General features: G+C 25.5%; 1 protein-coding gene across 1 annotated transcript in view; it reads left to right on the forward strand.

Moving 5' to 3' along the window:
- Nucleotides 1-2,009: 2,009 nt before the first annotated feature.
- The window catches only part of LOC134829307 (uncharacterized), a 118,712-nt gene continuing 100,677 nt past the window's right edge, over nucleotides 2,010-20,044 (forward strand). The window contains exons 1-2 of the mRNA XM_063842337.1: nucleotides 2,010-2,178; nucleotides 2,750-2,912. The gene's annotated coding sequence lies outside the window, so the exon portion shown is untranslated. The remainder of the gene's footprint in view (nucleotides 2,179-2,749; nucleotides 2,913-20,044) is intronic.

The raw sequence follows: 20,044 nt of genomic DNA on the forward strand, positions 1-20,044 counted from the left end.
TTTGATGCCTTCGTTCGGAGCTACGGAAAAGTACGCAAAAAGTGTTACAATAGTGGAAAGTTAGTTTAAATTACACCTTATTTGTCATCATTAAAGCTACATTAACATTTTCGCAAAAGGTTGTGTGTGTTCATTATTAAATTAGTGGTTCCCGGACTAAATTCAAAAAAATTTCTGCATGTTTCGTCAAAATTTCGCACACATTTAATGCATCGATAAATTTTCGTTTGACATGCAAATTGGGTGAATAAAAGGTTGCGGTCCTTGAAATTCGACGTATAGCATTTCTTTGATCCACTTCATCACCAAGAGCAACGTCATTAGCAGAGAATTGTAATTTCACATGCGGAATAATCAGTCTTTGAGTTTTTTGATGAGCTTATTGGGAAATTGCAGTTCAGGGAATTGAATTTTTAAGTAATTTTTGGTTAAAAGAGCATTTCAAATGAACCAAAGTATTTCTGGAAAAATTATTTAGTTTTGTTTAATGGATTCTCGGAAGGTTTTTAGATGTTGAACGAAGTTTTGATAAAATAAAAATGAAGTGCATTAGACATGGGAATGAAAAGTTATGAATTTATGGAATATGTAAAAATTTTAAATTGAAACGAGTTTAATGAATTGAGTTAGTGGTGTTTTTTTTCTATGATTTTTTCTCGAATTTTTTTAAATTGTTTCTAAAAATTTATTTAAATTTTATATTTATTTATTTATTTGCATTTTATTATTTTTTTTTTCGATTTTCCTCATTGTATTTTTTTTTAAATTTTTTATATTAAATTTTACTTAATTTATTAATTAATTAATTTTATTTATTAAAAAAAAATAAAAATTTTGTATTTTTATTCGTAAAAAAACTTTGAGAAATTAAAAAAATAAAGACTCTTTTGTGTAATTTAAAAATATTTCCCGCACTCGAGATAAAAAAAATATTTATTTATATTATTTTTTTAATTTCTATACGATTTATTTATACCTATTAATTATTTTGTTTGTTTACAATTTAATTATTATTTATTTTTAAATATTTTTTAATTTATTTTTCATCATTTTATAAATTTTTAAAATATTTAATATCATAAAAAAACCATTTAAACTTACTTTTTTAATTCATTTAAATTAAAATATTTTTTTTTTATTGCATTTGATTAGTTTTCTTTTTTAAGGTTTTTTCATTTATTTTTTTATATTGATCAATTTAATATTTTTAAGTTATAATTTTTTTAAATTTTTTCATTTTTTTTTGCCAACAAATTTTTAAACCATTTTTATATGTACTTAAAATTTCAGCGAAAAAACATAATTTTTTAAATTTTATTAAAATTATAAAGTCAAAAAACAATTACAAAAATATATTAAATTTTTAAACTAAATTGAATAACTAAATTAAATCAAACTGAACTTTTTTGAAGTTTATTTAAAAAATATGCATATTTTTTTTTTATCAAAAATATGCAGATAAAAGATGAAAACTCAAAGAATAATAATTTAAAAAAAAATATTTAAAAAAGAAAAAAAAATTAAAAATGCACAAATTCAAATTCACAATTTTTTTTTACATTTTGCTTCAATTTTCATCAAATTCAACAAAAATTCTTTCCAAAGAGAAATTCTAATTAAAAACAATAAAACGTTCATGCCTAAAAAATACCTTCACTAGAATTTTCCTCATTTTCCATTGCTTTTAGCGCCATCTACCATAATGTAAAAATACTAAAAAACCGCTTCTCGTACAAATCTCGTACGTACAAGGACATCACTCACACACACAAACATTTTCCGTGAGAGCCACCCTCATTTTCCCGTTTTCTCTCCCACGAAATTCTCTCCGCCGTACGTTCGTTTCGTCAAAACATTTTCCCTGACCATGCAGCCATACATTACATACACGCACAGGAATATTCGCACACACACACAATTGGAATTTGAACTTGGAATCACAAGAGAATTGCCCTTCACACTCGTTCATCTCACATCAGTTTCACAGAGTATCTTGTCCGGATAAGACATGCCAAAAAAGTAACGCGAACGCGCAAGTTATGTGTTTTCCTCTGTTGTTTTGAACAGGAAAATTGCTGAAAATTCACAAATTGATCAGTGAAAAGCGAAAATTAGAGCGATTAAAAGTTGCTGCTGGCAACGTGGACTTATTTCGCATCGTGAAATATTCAAATTAAGGTGAGATTGTAAAATTTTAGGCAAAAACACGGAAAATTCCCACACATACACACACGCACGTACAAAAAGATAAAAGTTCAACGTGCTAAAAAAATAAATAAAAATACGTGAAAAAAAAAATACATCAAAAATTAATTAAAAAATTCCAGGAAAGTGTAAAGTGCATCAAGTACTTGCGAGTGTGTGTGACATGCAAAAGTGAAAAATTACAAATAAAATTTGCTTTGATCAAACGTAAAAAAAAAATAAATTAAAAAAAAAATCTGGAAAAATTCTGTCATTGCCAAATATTCGCAATTAAAAAAATCCCGTTATACTTTGTTTGAAAAATAAATAAAATAATAATTATTTGAGTTGATTGAAAATTAATACAGTGCACGATATATTTTTTTTTCGGTGCTGTGTGTTGTTTTTGTTTTTGTTGGCAATCTCTGATAACTGATATTATTGTTAAACGAGCAAAAAAAAATTTTCGCCGGAGTATTGCCATAAAAACAAATGTCACACAGCAGTTTAATGTTGCAAATCTCCAATTTAAAATTAATTAATTAAATTTTATGTGCTTTTATAGTGAATATATCGCGACAGCAAAAATAAAATTAAATAATAAAAAAAAAGATATTCAATAAAAACGATATAATAAAAAATATTGATGAATGTTGGAATGAATTAATTTTCATGGATTATTGAATTGAAAAATAAAAAAGTTTTATCATAAATAAATTAAAATAGAGGTGAGTTGTTATTTTTTCATATTTTATAAAATTTTATAAAAAATTTTTTTTGTTCCGATTTAATGAAAACAAAAGCGCCAATCGAAGTGAATCGTGTTCAAGAATGATTTAAAGCGGAATGTAATTCAATTAGTAGCAATTAATTAAAATTATGATAAATTAAATGTAGTTTCTTATTCTGCTTCGTGAATTTATTCCCCCTGACAAGGAAAAGTTAATAAATTGAATTCCCACCCCCTCAAGAGTAAATTTGTTTTGAATAACAGTTTTTGAGAGAGCTTATCAGAAAAGAAGTGTGAATTTGTTTAAATTTTTTATAAGGCGGTTGTTGAATTTTTTTCAGTTGGAGTCAAAAATTTTCGTTTGTAGAAATTTTAGTTTTTATTTTAATCAAAAGAAAATTTTTCAAAGAAAATAAAGAAAATTTAAATAATTTTTAAATTTAATTTTAAATAAATTAAAAGTTAAATTTAATTAATTTTTTTTAAAATTATTTTTGAGTTTTTATTTTGGTTAAATCCAAAAATTAATAAATGTTTAAAAAAATAAATGAATAAATACCTAAAATAAAAAAAATAAATAAAAATAATTTTTCAAAATTTTTAAAATTATTAATTTTTTTTTTCAATTATTTTTTAAATACAAAGAAATTTCGAATATACATAAAAAAAAATCTAAAAATTTATTTTATTGTAAAACAGGATGAAATTTATTTATTTTTATATTTTTAATTTTTATTTAATTAGTTAATTAATTAATTTAATTAATTTATTTGAATTAAATTTAATATTCGAATAATTTAATATCCATAAAAAAATATACATAAGGATATTAAATTTAATTCAAATAAATAAATTTTAATTTTTAAAAATATAAAAATAATTAAATTTATCCTGTTTTATAATAAAATAAATTTTTAGATTTTTTTTGTGTTAATGTTAAATATTAATTTTGTTACTATTTTTTTATTAAAATTTGGGGTTTATATGCTTTTTTTTATTAAATTTAAAATTAATAAAAATAAAAAATTAATAAATAAATAAAAAATAATTTAACAAAAAAAAAAATGAATCAAAAAGATGGAAAAAAATTATTTAATTAATTTTAATAAAATCAATTTATTTAAAAAATTTCATTAAAAAAAAATTTTGAAAATGAAAATTTTTGACCAATTAATTAAAGCGTCGAGTGATTTTTCAAAATTTTTGCAGTTAAAAAAAATTCAGAATTTTAGAAAACCTTTGACAAAAAATATTTGTTGAATTGATGACCATAACGAATTTCCCTCACAAGGGAGCTATTAACAGTATTTTTTCTATGACATGTGCTAATTAAGTCTCTTCCCTGTCAAACACTTCTTTCCGGACAAAAGAAGAAAAAAATGTGATCAAAATTTAGATTACGCTCGTCTCAAGAGCCTCCAACGGTAAATCACACTGCCAACGTCCGAAAATCAACCCTCTTAATAGCCAACCCGTACAAAAGCCATTTATTGTCTTTCCCCCTATTTTCTCCATTATTATTCCGCATTCGAAGCACACACATATGAGACAATTTCCTCTATTTTCGTGCTCATAGTAGTGCCTTGTGAAATGAAAATAAATCGGTCAATTGATATAAAAAGTGATTGTATTTATCATTGTCATGGCCTTCGCACACTTTGCAATGTTGATACTTTTATTGCCTTAAATATTTCATGTGCCCTCGTCGTCGTCGTCATGCGTCTTCTTATCGTCAGAGACAAATACGATTTGTTTGGCATGCAAAATAATGCGATTTATAATTTGATGGAATTTCAAATTTGACTTTTTTTCCTCATGTCTCAAATGCGACAAACAGCTGATGAGCGAAACGACTTTGTGTCAACTCAGTGAATGGCAGGCGAAAAAAAAAAGTTAAAGAAAAATGAGATTTTTTTCTCAAAAAAACTGCTGCAGCATCGTGATATGAATGGAATGAATCAGTTGTAATCATTATTATTCTCGTATTTGTAGCTTGGCCATCATCGCGTAAGCGGATTAAAGACAAAACCGCTAAAGTAAAGCTTTTTCCGCTTCCGTTCGCGATTTTGCGTAAAATGGACGAAGAACGGTGTTGAAGTTGAGTTAAATTAGGAAAAGGTGGAGATTTTGAGACACCCCAATAACAACATCATCAACTCCAGCTTGTTGGCTGTTGTAATAATAATATGTATATGTCAACAAACAATATGGTACAGCCTTCATTTTCCATCGCTGCTTGCGTCGTGTCTTTTTTGTGTGTCGGAAAAATTAGGCTGAGACAATTTTTGAAAAGTGTTTCAATTTTTTTTTTAGTTTACAAATTATAATTTTTATAAATTTCTGATGAAAAATGAGCAAAATATTTATAAATATTAATTAATTTTTTTTTTTTTTTGAAAATAATTTAATAAATAAAAAAATAAATTTAAAAAAATTTAACGTAGATTTTAACAAAAGTTTTGAAATTAAAAAAAATCGTAATATGAATTTTTTTTAAATTAGAATACCCAATGCTGAAAAAATCGATCGATAAAGGTCTCAATTTGAACCAAATTCTTTTACATATATTAAATTGATATCAAATTGACATGATACAGATATACAAAATATTAATTTTACTCAAAAGTATCTTTGTGTCAAATAAGTCATGACTAAAGGTGTCAAAATTTTCATGATTTTTGCTTGAATAGTTCTTCAAATTGTCAAAAAGAATTTTTCATATCTATTTTATATCAATTCAATATCAATACCTTATAAAATAAAATATAACTATTACTTTGATTTTACAAAGGCCTGCTTAAAATTTCGATTTTCTTAAAAGAAGGAAGAATAATTTAAAATATTCTTTTGCTACACATAGAAAAAAATAAAATTAAATTAAATGTTTCAGCAAATTTTAAATTTTAATCTGAACTTATTAATAATAAAAATAGTAAGTTAATGAAATCTGCCACTTTTCTTGGCCATATTTGCATATTTGAAAAAAATGAGACCAAAAAATTATGAAAAATCATTATAAAATTTTGAAAATCTTAAGAAAAAAAGAATGAAAATAGATAGCTGAAACTAGCTTTCGAGCTGTTTATCTGAGTTTGAGTTCTATATGAACCAGATATTGCTAATTAAAAAAAATCTGAAATATTTATTAATTTTTTTTTAAATCGAGCACTACTATTGGGCAAAAAAGACATTTTTTTCAAGAAATTTTTTAGAGGTAATTTTTACGAAAATTCATAATTTTTTAATTTAATATAGGTGTTTTTATTAAAAATTTTAATTAGTTAATTTTTACAATTTTTCATTAAATTGAATAAAAATATTTTTAATTTTTTTTTATTAATACCATTATTCTTAGACATTTTTTTCAAGAATTTTTTTAAAAATGTAATTTTTAAAAATTCATAATTTTTTAATTTAATTAATTTTGTTCATTTTGGTTTCTATTTTTTTGATATTTTAGACAATTTTAAATCTTTTTCTACTGTAAATTGTCGAATTAAAAATAAATTTCATTTTTTTAATTGTATGGAAACTTCATAGAACATTGGAACCCCAATCTTAAGTGTTTTTTAATCGAATATCAATTTGTAAAATTCCCTTTTAAATTTTTTGAGTGTAACATAAAACATTTTTCTTTATTGCTCCAACCTAAAAACGCAGGAAATTCACATGAACATGTAAAAATGCGGTGATAGTCATCGCTTCTCGCACAAGCGAGCATTACGAGTTCTCGTCGAGACATTTTATTCTCATTATTTTTCCGTCTCTGTCTGTGTCTCTCTGTGTGTTCATGAGTTCTCGTGTGCGTTCCTGAAACGTACGATTTAAAATGAATATTTTTTACTGTCGCACAACAGAACAAACATAAGAGCTTATTTCATTTCGCAAACAACGAGACGTAATAATAATGAAAAAGAAACAAAAGAAAATCTACATTTAAAATTTTTCACCATAAAGACACATCCGCCTTACACACGGAGAGCAACAAATTTGTTTACTCAACTCATGAGCCTTGCCTCGACATACGAAGACGACATGATGATGATTTAATGCGACTCCAGTTGTTTCCAAATATATTTAACTCGTTTTATTTGCATTTTTCTTTGCGGTTTATGTCAAAAAAAAAAAAAAAAAATTCTTTCACTTTTATTGGATTTTTGATCAAATATGTATGAGCCGAGTGAGTTGTTTGACAGTATAAAACATTTTTCAAGAGTATTTTATGATTATTATGTTTTGCACGGTGGATGTATGTAAAGCAGTAAATTTAAAGCACTGAGTCGATAATAAATTACACGAGAAATAAAACAGAGAAACTAAGTAAATAAGTAAAGTGTTGAAGCGCATGAACCCGGTTAATAAATGGTACTTCAGGGATCACTTGACAATATTTTTTACTTTTTTCTCTGCTTATTTATTGTCATCTTCTGTTACTTTGCTGCTGCATCCTCATGGCCACACAACTGCTAAAGGATAGTTTATTGCAACAAACTTTATTGCGTTTGATCTTTTCGACCAAGGGAGAGAGGAGAAAGGAAATGTCTAATAATTGTAGTGCAAAATAGACAAGTTCGTTACAAGCAAGAAATAATGAAGTTTTGTGTTTTGCTGAAAATTGGGAGATCATGTTTTGAAATAATTAACGAAATACGAGTTTTAATGGACTCTTGTTAGAAAATCTCTTTAAAAGTTGTTAGAAATGCACTTTTCGAATAAAATTTTTTATTGAGTATTTCATAAAAATTTTTTAAAAATTGCAGATTATTTTAAATTTTTTTAGACATTAAATTTTTTAAAATAATAGTTTTTTTTAGAAAATTTTCAAAAATTAATTAAAGTTAATATTAAATTAAAAATAATCTTGCAAATTAAAATGAATTTTTTGTTATAAAACTTCACTTATTTTTTCAACTTTATTTTAAAAAAAGGATAAAAAATTTTAATAAATTGCTAATTTAAGATAAAATTTAATAAAACTCTGAATATTAGAGATTGTTATTAGTTAAGTACATCTTACATAAAAAATAGTAAAAACTATCTAGAAAAAAAAAAAATAAAATTAAAAAAAAAAATATATTAAGCTTGATAATGACAATTTTAAGTTGATTCTTAAGCAAAGAAATTTAAAAAAAAAATATTTTAACGAAAATTTTATTAAAATTAAAACTAAAAATTAAAACAATATTTAAAAATCACGACTTATTTTATCGAATTTTTCCTTTTTGAGTAAATTATTTCAAAATTGAAACTATTTTAAAACTAATCAAAAAAATTTTTTTAAATTAATTTAAAATTAAATAAAAATTAAACTAAATTAAAAATTGAATTGAAAATAAATTTTGAAGAACAGAATTTAACAAAAGAATTTTTTACTTTTTTTGGTTCACAAAAGATAAAAATTTATCCTAACAGCTCAAAAATGCGTTTTTAAAAATTAAATTTTATCCCAAATTTAGCCTTAAAATCCTTTAAAAGCCCATTTAAACGCTAGCCTGACGTTCATCCGTTACATTGATGTAAAATTCATTCCAAGAAGATTATACAAAAATTTTTCACATACATCATCTACCTTCAGTTCATTTAAAATTTCAACATAGATAATAAAATCTTTTTTGAAACAATTACAATTTGACTAATCTCTAATACCGCCTCGAGGGTACAAACTAGAGAACATGTTGCCATATATCACAAGCGCAACGAACGTCAGACGGAACAAATTTCATCATAAATTTTCCATAATACCTCTTAATTTTCATCTCTTCACATTGCAAACTCCTGTGAAATTATTACAAAATTATAAAATGTAACAAAGTCGGGCATCTCATCATTATTTTCCATGGCACCATCAACTAAATCACACTTAATGAAAATGTGCAAATAGCCATCAGCTCAACTTCATTAATTCATTATTATTGTTATTATGTTATATTTGCCATTAGTTAGTATAATATTATTATAGTGTTTTACTTACATAAACATATAAACAACCGCAATGGAAATACGAGCGACTTATAAATAAATACGAGTGAACAGCAAAAATACATTATCATTATCAAATTGCAATCTACTCGCAAATACAGATCAATGCACAATTAATTTGTCTGTTTGTGATTCTGTGTGTAACATATATTATTTGAATCGAATTAGAGCTCTTTAATGCATTTTCGTTCTGAGACTCACGAGCAGTGATGGATTAAAAAATTTTCTTTAGTGGTCCTGAATATTTTTTTTAAATAAAAATTAAATTTAATAAATTATTTAAATTAAATTTGTTTAAATTATTTTTTATTTTGAATTATTTATTAAAATTAAATTAAAATATAATTTTAAAAAAAATCAAAAAAAGATAAAATATTTTTTAAAATAATTACCTAATTATTTTTCTTCTGTTGGAATGATTGGATGATATTTTAAGATAAAAAGATTTTTTTTTAATTTTTATTAAAAATAAATTAATTTTAATAAACTAATAATAAATTAAATTTTAATTAAAAAATAGATAAAAATTCATTAAATATTTTTTTTATTTTTTTTTTAATATTAAAATCATTTTTACTAATTTTTTTAATTAATTACATTTTATTTTAGAGTAAAAAGTATTTTAAAAATTTTTATTTATTGTAAATTTATTTTTAAAATTTGAAATAAAATAATAAATAAATTAAAGAATTAAATTAATTTATTAATTAGGTAGGTAAATTAATATTATTTTTAAAAAATTCATAAAATATTTAAAAATAAAAAATAATTTAATATTTTGCTTGGTTTAAATTAATTAAATAATACTCTACCTATTCTAAAGTAAATTTAATTTTTTTTTGTATTTTTTGGAAGAATTTTTTCCACATAAATTTCCGCTACTGCTTAAAATCACACACACACAACGCGACATGTTGTACATTTAATCACTTAATCCCTCACTCGCTCTCTCACCGATTTCACTAATTATATTCATTTAATTGTCTCGTAAGATAAGCACCACACACACACACACACACACGCTGAGCCTCGGGTATGCCGTAAAATTTTAAAATTCATGTCAGGCATGACATTACAAAGGCATATCATTACATAATTTATCTGTTTATTTTATCGTCATCATCATATTCTTTCTTTCTTTCGTTTCTATTCGTGTGTGTCGCGTCACTCATTGTCGTCTGTTCGCAGCAGACATTTGAAAAGTGCGTGCCACGAAAGAAAGCTCGGTGGGAGAAAATAAAGCTATAAAGTTGTGGTAATGTCAGACGTGCGTTGTACGTAAAAAGAAAACCACTGAGAAAATTTTTTGCGAGATTATAAGGGAAATTTTCCATGCCCAGAGAGGTATTGGAGAAGAGCAGTGGCGTTCTATTAAAATTAAAAAAAAAATCAATTTCGAGGTTTTAGAATGTGCATTGGGGCGAGGTTTTAGAATGTGCATTGGGGCGAAGTTTCAGAATGTGCATTGGGGCGAAGTTTCAGAATGTGCATTGGGGCGAAATTGTTTTATTAATTTTTCCTTGGAATTTTAATTCCTTTTGAAAAAAATTTGTTCAAAAATGAAGGAAAAAAAAAAAATAAATTAAAAATCAAAGGAAATTTTGAAAAAAAAGAATTTTTAAACATTAAAAAAAAAAAAATAATAAAAATGAAAAATTATTAAATGAAAATTATTTAAAAAATTCAAAATATTTTTTTATAATAAAAATAAAAAGAAATAATTAATTATAAAAATAAAAAAAATTAATTTAAAATTTTAAAAAATTAATTAAAATAAATTAATTAAATTAAAAAAAACTTAACATTAAAATAAAATTTAAAAAAAATATTTAAAATATAAATTTATTTATAATTAAATAAATAATTTTTTGTAATTATAAATTTATAATTTATTTATAATAAAATTTAGAAACATTTATGATTAAAAAATAAATTTAAATTTTTAAAAATAAATTATTTAAAAAATATTAAAATTATTTAATTTATTTAAAAAATAAAATAAATTATTAAATAAATAAAAAAAAGTTCCACGTTTGTAACTCAGTTCAATTTAATATCCTTAAAATATTCAAATTTTTAAAGAAGTTTACTCTTAAAAAAAAACTTAAGCAATTTGATCCATCCCTGAAGAAAATAGAAACCCACATTGTTCCCTTTCGCCTTGAGTAACTCATAAAAAAGGTGCGTATTCCAATTTTATTCTTTAAAAAAAATATAAAAAAAAAGTAAATCGCTGAGAAGGAATTGGGAAAAAGTATCATCTTCAGGCGACACATTCACAAAAATAAATAAAGTCTTAAAAAACTTTTTTTTTCTCTCTTGCCTTCGTATGCTTGTGTGTGACCTGGTTGCGTGTGTTTCCCATATTTTTCTTATTATTGCAAGAAGAAAAAAATTTACATCTTTGCTTATATATAGAGTAACGTATTTTTATGAGGTGTTTGCTTTTGTGCGAGTGTATGATCAAAAAAAAAAGTACATTTTCCTCTCCAGCCACCTTTTCCGACTCAACTTCATGTTTCGTGCGAGGTACTTGTCGTTCAACAATAAAATTCTTAAATAGCTTTTTTATCTTGTGATTATCTTTTTGTGTGTGAAAGTGTGTTTTTTCTCCATTTTTATATTTTTTTTGTTGTTGTCGTCGAGAAGTAGTCGTCACGAGAGCACTCTCGTTTAGTGCTGGATGGAATGGCGAAAGAAAAGTAAATAATATAATAATAATATGAGTGACATTATAAAAAGTACGTGCTTTATCAAGTTACCTTGTTGCCTTCGATACATAAGTGACGGGCGGTAAATCTCAGAAAGACGTCTTTTTTCTATTTTTTTTTGTGTATGTTGAAAGTTTTTTTTATGATTATTATGGAAAAATATGTATATTAACGTCTGGATTAACGGCGTGATGCGTTAAAAGGTCGTCGACGCGTCATCGTTCTTGTAACTTCCTCAAGGTTAACTAATGTGACATTCGAAAAACTCCGCCGCCATCATTTAATTTTCTCGCGAATTCCTTTGTGGCTCGTCTATCAGCTGATTGTTTACTTTTCCGTCTTTCGCGAACAAAATGAACAAAAACAAAAGAATCTTCACTATTGTCTGGTTTCTTTTTCTCGAGTATTTTGCACGTAAATACTCGAAGACAAAGAAAACAGAAAAAAAAAGTTTTTCTTTTGTTCGCCTTGAACTTCTCTTCATTTTTCTTGGAAGAACGGAAAATTATTCAAAAAAGATTGACTGATAATTGAAAACTCAAGTAATTCGAGTGACAAACTCCAACCACAAACAAAAAAAAAGTTACTTTGACAAATCTTATAAAATTAAACAATTCCTTAATTAACATTTTTATTACATTTCCTCGGAGTGAAGTCTGTCATGAATATTCAACGATCTCCTAATTTACATCTTTTTTTCCATTTTCTTGCGTTTATGGACAACTTTTCTTGCTCTTCAAGTTGTTTCCAGCAGAACGACAAAAAATCCCTATGCCAGACTGAACGAACGACGCCCTGATGTCCATTAAATAATTATGTACGAGATCTAATTTTCATTTTAAAATTTTAATGTCATTCGGCATGAGGTTCCGTGTCGTATATGGAAATTGAAATAGAGGAAGAGAATCTAATTAATATTGAATTTACATTTGTTAAAAAGGTTATTAAATTAATTAGAGACCGAGTTTATTGTTTTCGGTTTGCGATTTGTGTTCCATGCGACGCCAAAAAGTTGTTGGGGTTTCAAAAATTTTCGTGTTGATGAAAAATGTTTCCTCTTTCCCTTCCGTTTCGATTGCAAATCCATTTATTTTCGTTTATTCTCATGATTTATACTCCATGATTCAGTGTTATGCCAAGCTTAGTTATTTTTACCTCTTTTTTATATTATTATTTAAGCGATGCACCCGAAAGTACTTCCAAACAATAAATTTTTCAAACAAAACTTTATCTATGACTCTGTCTTCTCATTTCATTTCCTTTTCTTCCTTCGGTGCCTCATACAGCGACAGCCTTTTTCTGTCTTGCCCCACAATATTGATTCAATATGTTGATTAAAAAACTAAAAATTGACTAGACTCTTGCTCCTTGCTCCTTCGTCGGTGCATCGTCGTCATCATCTGGAATAAGGAACATCACATACTACTCGAAAAAAAAAACTATGAAATATCTTCTAATAATATACCAGATCAGAGAGAGAGAGGTATAAAAATCTAATTTAATGCAGATGGTAAAACTTTTTTCATTTTGAACACAGAAAAATACCTTACACGTCTGTCGGTTGGTCGCTCGATCGGTTGTAGTACATAGAAGTTCGGCAAATTACAACTGACTGTCTGTTTAAATTTTCATTTTTTTTCCGCTACTATATTGTGCAGAAACGAGAGACTGCAGTACATGTAGGATTTTGTATGAAATAATAATAGTTATAATATAATAGAAAATGTGCATAAAGAAGTTTTTTTCAGCAGCAGGATGATCAGTGCGGGAACGAAATATGATGAAAAATTTTTTATTTGAACACTTGCATTTGCTTCGTGCATTTTTTAGTTTGTGCTGCACAAGAAAAAAATTGTATTAGAACTTGACAGTAGATTTTTAATGTGAGCGCTTTTTCAAAAAATTGGAGCCAAATGTGTTTTGGTAAATGAATAAATTTGGAATTAACAAGTTTCACATAAAACTTAGTTATTAAGTCTTCAAAAGCTTATCTGAATCATTTGTCTTCTATTGAAAGTTTTTAACTATAACAAGTATTCATTTGATTAACTAAAAAATTATCATGATCTCCTTTTTGCCAAATTTCGGTTCTCCTTGAAGTTTAGCTCCTCGTCAATCATTACTCCAAGGTATTTAATTGACGACACTCTTTCAAGGCATACATCATCCATCTTCACGTTAAGATTGTCTGGGATGTCTTCTTTTGTAATGATCATATACTTTGTTTTCTCCAGATTAATTTTCAGTTTACATATTTTCATATATTCACTGAGACGGTCGACATCTTTTTAAAAGCTCATTAATAGTTCCGTTGAGAGATTTCCAGACATCCAAACTATCGTATCATCTGCAAACATGTTCACTTCAGCATTTCTCGTGACATTTGGCAAATTATTCACGTGCATATTGAACAGTGGACATGAAATTGGAGTTCCTTGAGGAAGACCAGTCAAAACTTTTTTACTTTCTGAAACATGATCTTTGAATTTCGTCACCTGTGTTCTTACGCATAACCATGATTTGAACCAACTTTCAACTTTGCCTGAAAATTCCGTAGTTTTGTAATTTTTTCAACATTATATCACGGTCAACCGTTTCGAAAGCACGTTTTAAGTACTAAACTTGTTTAGTTTCTTTTTGAAATGGATTTGATGGAATTTGGTATTTTCGATGCTCGTATGAAGGAAAAGTTAAAGTGGTCGGTCCTCTCAGTCTTTTTAGTGTAATAGAAGAAAAGTTTTGAGATGTCCGAACTTCAATGCCTGTGATGGTATTAGAGTTAGTTTTCCGCAAATTCAAGAAGCGGCTCGAACAAAATCAAACTCAACTCGCCAATCTCCCTCTTTTTGACTGGGTCGAACGTCATTTCATAAAAGTAAGTGAAACAAACGAGTAAAGTATAGTTGATCCGTTTAAATTTTTTTTTGTTTCTTACAATTTGATTAAAGATAGTCATCCATGAAGTCCTACAATAAGACAGATAAAAGTATCATATTAAATCGATTTCATACACTTACCATTTTCACAAGATCTTTTCTTCTATGGGAAAATTTTGAGAGCATCATATTAATAAACTTTAGCTTCAGATAAATGTCATTCTAAGTTGAATTTCTCAAATTCATCATTCTTAAAATACTTCCTCATATAACGGACAGACTTCAAAAAACCTGAAAAGTCTAAATATGTTTCCAATGAAACATCTTTCCAAGTACAACTGAAAAAGAAAAAGCTTTGTAAAATATAAAAATAGTTTGTGAGTTAGTACGAGCAAAAAAACTTACAACTTTTGTTATTACTTCTTCATAAATAAAGTAAAATTATCCCAGTTCCCTTATGTACACTTTAGATTTGTTGGTATTTATCTCCAAAGGTTTTAGTTTTAAAACTACAGAAATTCGCAGAAAAAAAACTTTATCCTGTATTGGAATTATTCACACGAGTATTTGAGTCATCTTGCAACAATCAACAACAACCAGTATTAAAACTTTTGAATGGCAAAAGCTAAACATCAAAAAAGTTTTTTCTTTTTCTAGCGACTCTGCTTGATGCTCTGCATGTGACATAAGTTACATTTCCTCACAATAGTTTTGTATTTCTTTTTTTTTCTGAATTCGAAAAACTATTTTCAAAATGTCATAACATAACAAAGTAATAACAAAATCCTTCTTCTCTCATCATCTTCCTTCTTGTCCTTTGCAATACACATTTTCTATATTTATAACAATTGCACAAGTTTTGCACAATATTTTGTTTCGTTCTCTCGACATACATACCTTTTTGTACAGCATTTCCAGGATATTTCCTGAAATATGTCTGCTTTGCTTTGGTTTGCTCCAGATACTGAAAAGGCAAGAAAAAAAGAAGAAGGTTTAATATCACACAAATAATAACAAGTTCTGAAGTATCTTTGCAGAGATAAATGTAAGAAACTATTTCATGTTTTGATATCATTTTCCATTATGATGTACAAGAAAATCCTCTTTAAAAACACTTTAATGCTAAAACTTACCTGGCAATTCTGCTGGAACGTAAGCTATTTGCGGTTGTTTCGGTAAAACTTGCTTCTCATTGTGCCTAAGAAGAAGTAAGGAAACATCGCAGTAACAATAATAATATTACAACTACTGAAAGAAACGTCTGCAAGCAAATGATACAAAACGAGAAAGAATTTCTTGAAAAAACATTTCTTCGTCTTTATAATAAATAAAATAATTGTGAGTTTGTGCAAGTAAATTGCAAGCATTTCTTTTGAAAAATGGAAAAATCATAAAGAAATTCTGCTTTTGTTAAAAGAGTTGTGTACTAATGATTAAGCAAAACTCTGATTTTTCTCTTTGTACCCTGATCAAACCAATTTCATCGCAATAAATAATAAAATTTTTAATATCATTAAAAAAAAAATCGAGCAAAAAATAAACAAAAATGGCGAGCAATGTATGTAAAAGTATGAATATATGAAAATAAATGTAATTTTATGTATTCATGAAAATTCATATTTTATGCGCCGAATGATTTTAAAATTTATTTTGAAATGGAATAAAAAAATTTGTGGCTTCGTCTGCCTGCCTACATTTGTTATGCGGATGATGAAAAGAGATGCGTTGTGTCGTCGAACAATGCATACGAGAATTTTGAGCAAAATCCCAGGCATCGAGTCCAAATAATATTAATAATAATAATATGATGCTGTTCCATGCAAAAAAATAAAAAAAATAATATAAATTGCATACACACCTGATGCTAATATTTATTGTGCCGCCACACCAATACCCTAGAGCTGCAGTGATAAAATAAAAATTTTAGGACGTTACAATTTAAGGAAATATTTTTGAGATTTTTTTTTTTTTTTTATATTAATAGAAATTTTTAATTTTTTAATGAATTTAAATTTTTTTATAATATTTTTAAAATTTTTATTTAAAATTTAATTTCATTTTTATTTTTCTTAATTTTATTTTTGAATTAATTTGAAAGTTTTCTTCTGATTTATAATATTTTTTTTAAATTTATGTAAAAAAAAATTTGTAAAAATAGATAATTTAATTAAAAAAATTTTTTCTTTTTCAAATATTTGGATGTTACTTAATTAATTCAATAAATAAATTAAAATAATTAACTAATTAATTTTTTGTAGAAAAATTATTATTAAAATTTAATTATTTTTTTTAATTTTTCAAAAAAAAAAATTAGTTAATTATTTTAATTACTCATAAGCATTATTTTTAATAATATTTTTATAATTAAAAAAATAATTTTAAAAAAATTAAATTTTCATAAAATTTTAATAATTTAATTCAATAAATATTTTTTTTAAATTTTATATTAATTTTATTTATTTTATATTTTTTTTTATTTCTATTTAATTTAGAAAAATTATTATTAAAATTTATGTTTTTTTAATTTTTTTAAAAAAAAATAATTAGTCAATTAGTTAATATTTTTATAATTAAAAAATAATTTTAAAAAATAAAATTAAATTAAATAATAAAATTAAATTTTCATAAAATTTTAATAATTTAATTCAATAATATTAAATAAAAAATTTTATATTTTTTTTTATTTTTATTTTTTTTTTCACATTTCAGTATTTTTATCAAAGAAGAACATAATAAACTGCTAAATTTATGAGTCGCAACGGCCTTTTGAGCAGAAGACAGTAACGTACAAAAATTTTTAACAGGAACTGGCTGCCATGCCAGCAATAGCACCCATATTATCTTTATTCCAGTGCACATGATGGCAAATGATCACAGTACGAAATAGAGAGAAAAAAAACTATTCATGCAGTGCACATTCATAACTATCAGAAACACCTGTGATGCCAATTTTTTTCTTCGTTCACCGAAAAAAAAAATATCGTGCTTGCTTTTAAACGTGAAGTGTAATAATAGTGTCGATTTTTCTTCTTTTGCCTGTTTTTTGAAGCAGAAAATTGATTTTATAGCGTAAAATTTACGCCCTTTTTTGTCCTTCTCCGTTATTTTTTTTTTTAGCAACATTAAAGTTTATGTGTTTGGTAACTTTTGTCTCTAATTAACCCTTATAAATTTTCCGAGATGCTGGGGCGATTTTTTTCTGTCGTGTGAAAGGTGTTGCCTTCCATAAACTCACACATCATCAAGTTGCTGGCTCGTAATATTTACGAGAAATTACGCATGATTGAGCTTCTCGTCCGAAATTTTGATAAATGGTTTTTTAAGATCATGAATTTCTTTTCGATTTGTCCTTTATTTGGACCGGAAAGAATTATTACGCATTTGAATAAACAAAAGACAGAAAAAACATGAAACAAAGTCGTAGGTGACCCTAATCCATTTAGCACTTCATTAATCACGTCATCATCTGGTGGTGTCACAAAAATTTTAGCTACTTCCTCTTTCTTGCACGTTTTTCAATCCTTTTTTCATCTCAAAGATGGACAAATCGCTAAGAAATGTGTCGTTGCCATGACACATAAATATTTTATTACAGAAAAAAAGGTGGTGATGTAGAAAAAAAATTATTGAATGGGTTGAAGGACATTCAAAGTGCCAAAAAAATACGCAACAAAAAAAATATTTTTTTAGAAAAAATATTAAAAAAAATCATAAAAGATCAAAAAATTAGACGCATGAAAATTAGATGGACATTAAAATTGATCCGAAGTGACAAGGCTAATAATAAAAGAAAAATATCAAGAAATAAACTAGGACAAGCAAGGAAAAACTTTTTAATAGGAAAAATGTCATCTTCGTATGATTTATCACGATAATTGATCGAAGTGGGGTGTCATGACGAACGACTTTCATGTATGCGGAAATTTTCCTTTTAAATTTTTTTTTTCTTATTTTTTTTCAAGAGTCATTGGATGATTGTGTTTGCATTATGTAATGATTTTTTTGTTGATAAGGCTAATGCAAGAGCATCAATATTTTTATTTGAAGGTTTTTTGCTGTATCATTTAAAGGAAAAAGTTTATAAATTGACAAATTTTACGTTATTTCTTACAAAATTTTTTTTCGTTAAAATATTCATTCAGAAAAAATATTTTGTCAAAAGACTAAAAAAATTTTGAAAAAAAATTCAGAATTTTTCAAATTTTTAAAAAGCCTTTTTTTAAATTTAAAATTGAAAAAGACAAGATTTTTTTTTAATTTTCAATTAAATAATCTAAAATATTTTGAAAAAAGTTCAAAGAATATTTCAAAAATTATTTTTTGCTTTTCGATGATTTTTAATTAAAAAAAAAAAACTAAAATTTTTAAAAATTAAAAAAAAAATTAAAATGAAAATTTAATTTTAAATTTAAAAATTTATTGTTAAAATTTAACAAAAAGCAATAATTTTTAATTAATTAAAAATTTTAAATTAATTTACATTAATTCATATTTTTTTTTTGAATAAAGGTTTTTAATTTGATTTAATTTAATAAATAAAAAAAAAATATTAAATTTTACGAATAAATTTTTACTTAAAAATATTTTGTATCTTACTTGAAAACATTTTTTTAGGTTCGTTGGAAAATTTTCTAGATTTTTTTCTATTAAAGAAAATATTTTTCAATTTTTTATTAATGTTTCAGGCTCTTAAACGCAAGAAATCTCTTAAGAGAACAAAACTTTTTTTTTCAAAAGTTGATATAATTTTTAATTTGTTAAATTAAATTAAACTTTCCATCAAGAAACTTTTAAAAATTTTCCATTCTTTATGAAATAATCACTGAAATCAAAAAACTCAATAGATTTGAAAAGCAGTAAAATTACTTGAGATCAATTTTTGTTGTTCCATTTCTTAACAAAAAAAAACTTTTCCGTTTATTTTTCTATAGTTGTTATTGAACATGTCGCTTCAAAAACCGTCCTACCAACAAAAGGAAATTACGATTTTTCATATTTTTCTTCAACTTTCGAACGTTTATCGGTCAGCACAACAAAACCATTGTTATGTCATCGTCCTTCTTTTTTCCGTAGCGAGAAGTTAATATCTCCAAAGAGGAAATGTTGTCAATTGACATAATGGAGGGGAGTTGGTCTGGGATTTCAACTTCCTTTTTCTACGTGACCAATTTTGATTTAAAAAAAAAGAAATTTCAAAGAAATTAAAGATTTGAACATGAAGAAAGTACGTGAGCGTTAAACTGACAGCTGCAAGTGGAGACGCCTCGTTTTGTGGGAAACTCGAGATTTTCAATAAATTACATGGTAGACAGACATTTTGAGAGAAAAACAGTCCCTAATCTTATTTATATCTTATTTTATGGCAAAAGTAATATTTCTTCTTGTGTGGAGAGGAGATGCATTCGAGAGACGTTGGAGCAATGTAAATCATCGTTTCCTTTGTTATTACAATCTCATAATAATATTATAATAATGCATGTGAAATCATTGCCTTGGAATAATTTTCTCTATAATATCGGTATTGTGCTCCGTTTTCCGTTGCATTGTTGGATGCGATCTCATTT

This window comes from Culicoides brevitarsis, chromosome 2 (assembly GCF_036172545.1).
Source record: "Culicoides brevitarsis isolate CSIRO-B50_1 chromosome 2, AGI_CSIRO_Cbre_v1, whole genome shotgun sequence".
NCBI classification, from domain to species: domain Eukaryota; kingdom Metazoa; phylum Arthropoda; class Insecta; order Diptera; family Ceratopogonidae; genus Culicoides; species Culicoides brevitarsis.